The sequence below is a fragment of the Rhagoletis pomonella genome, unplaced genomic scaffold (genome assembly GCF_013731165.1).
Source record: "Rhagoletis pomonella isolate Grant_MI unplaced genomic scaffold, Rhpom_1.0 Rhpom_scaffold_00004, whole genome shotgun sequence".
Lineage (NCBI taxonomy): Eukaryota > Metazoa > Arthropoda > Insecta > Diptera > Tephritidae > Rhagoletis > Rhagoletis pomonella.
This window is the reverse complement of record NW_023458558.1, coordinates 12,826,797-12,828,849: the sequence shown is the minus strand read 5'-3', so window position 1 is coordinate 12,828,849 and position 2,053 is coordinate 12,826,797. Positions and strand designations below refer to the sequence as shown.

The following is a 2,053-nucleotide window of genomic DNA, read 5'->3' as shown; positions in this document are numbered from 1 at the left end:
GACCGGTCTTTGCAAAATATTCGTGCGCTTTGCGTACAACGAAAACCTTAAATGACTGGCATTACTGTCACTTAACCGGCTTTCAACAACATTCTTAATTCTAAGCGGATGTGAACAGGTCTGGCTCGAGCCAAAGCTGGCGCGCCGGCAAACCAAGTCAAGCTGGTGTGTGTCAGAAAAATCACTCAACTTAAAACATTGCAAGCGCGTAAACTGAAAATGTTGAACAATGAAGGAAGTTAACTTAAAAATAAACGTTAAAAACGTAAAATTAAATTAAAAGGAAATACATTAAGAAAGATTAATATTTTTTGTATAGGTTTTTTTTTTTTCATCGCAACTTCACATCATTAATATCGAAGTGCAGTCAGTTGTTGTAGGCACTCAGTCGACTAGCCACGCTTAAGTGTGCGCGGCACAGCATAAACGCGTTCGAGGAGTGACCAAATAACAAAAACAAAAAAAATAATAATAATACTAAAGCAAAATAGTGCTATAGACCCTCCTAGCGGTGCATGCGGTGCCACAAGCAACATTTTTCCGCCTCGCATTATTACCGCAACAACAGCTTCAGTCCACTACTTGAATAACTGAGGAGCGCGTGAATTGGTGAATGAGCTGGAGCTGTGCATTCCAGTGAGCGAATAATGAAGTGAATTGTGTGTGCGTGTTAGCAGTTTAAAGCGTCTGACTCGAACATTTACTTACTTACTTACTTACTTACTTATTACTTTACCTGTCCGACAGGTTTTGCGAATTCTGTTTATTTTTCGTTTACTTACATATATGAATATTTTTTTTAAATTTTTTTGTTTGCTGTGATGCTGTTATTTATTATTGTATGTAATCTTAAATGTGATTGGGTGCTGCTCACCACGTTTGCTCTCGTAGTTCCGGTATAAACTTAAGTACATACATACATATGTACATAGATATGTAGTATTCGCTTGCGTAGCTTGTCTGCTAGATCTGTGAGTCTTACTTAAATTGCGGATTTTTTGTTATTTATTTTGTTTTTTGTTGTGCTCATATATGTATATTTTTGTTGCTCTCGTGATTACAGCTTAAATCCGCATATCACTTAAGTACGTCCGCTTGGGCCCGATTTCGTTTTATGGTGAGTCAGTCAGTGGCGTTCGTTTCCGTGGTGCGTTAGCGAAATTTTTACTTCCCCCTTTCTCAAGTGTGGCTCAGGAAAATGTGTTCACTTACGTAGGTACGTGCGTATACATGCATGTATATTTACGCATAATATTTTTGGCAGTTTTTATAGAGCATACATACATTGTTATGTTTCGGCGATTCTTTTCTAGTGGCGAATAATGGTTATCTGATAATGAGGCAGATGTAATTCTGAAAGTGAATAGATTAATGAATAAAATTTAATGAGGTTGTAAACACATGTAAAACTGAGTTCCGTGAATTGAATGTGGGCCTAAAGAATTTATACTTTGCTTTAGGTCAGTTTGCATAGGGAGTGTTTCATACCAAAACGGACGGTGTTCACACTTCATCTGTTTGATTTGTTTCCAATTTATAGGGTTGATGCATAAACATAAATAATAAATAAATATGAAATTTGAGCTTGATTAATACCGATTTAGTAGTTTTCCAAATATTTCGAGAACGGATCGAGGAAAAAATTAAAAAAAAAACGTATACACACATGAAAATTCTCTATGAAAAGAAATATTTTAGACTTTTTTTCTTGAACAATTTTTCACATACAAATTTTTTGATAAAAAAAAATTAATTTTTTATGCCATCTCAAAAAATAAAATAAAAAAATTACAATGGTAGCTCTGATATTTAATTTAATTTATTTAATTTTTGTTATAAATTTTTTTTACACCGAGGTTGAGTAAAATGAGTACATTAAAAACTTAAAAATTTTTAATATTTTTTTAGATTTTTTTTTTGGGTATGCAGTCTTGTGCCTATTACATTTTAAATTTTCAGTAAAGTGAAAGTTTTAGGCTACTGCAAAAATTGCGTTAATTCTAATATTTTTTATGCTGACGGCTTTTTGAACCTTTTTTTCTTATGGAAGAAA

General features: G+C 33.5%; 1 protein-coding gene across 1 annotated transcript in view; it reads left to right on the top strand.

Annotated features, from left to right (window-relative positions):
* The first annotated feature begins 1,134 nt into the window (after window positions 1-1,134).
* Window positions 1,135-2,053, top strand: part of LOC118737026 — a 116,120-nt gene continuing 115,201 nt past the window's right edge. Inside the window, exon 1 of the mRNA XM_036467259.1 lies at window positions 1,135-1,216. The gene's annotated coding sequence lies outside the window, so the exon portion shown is untranslated. The remainder of the gene's footprint in view (window positions 1,217-2,053) is intronic.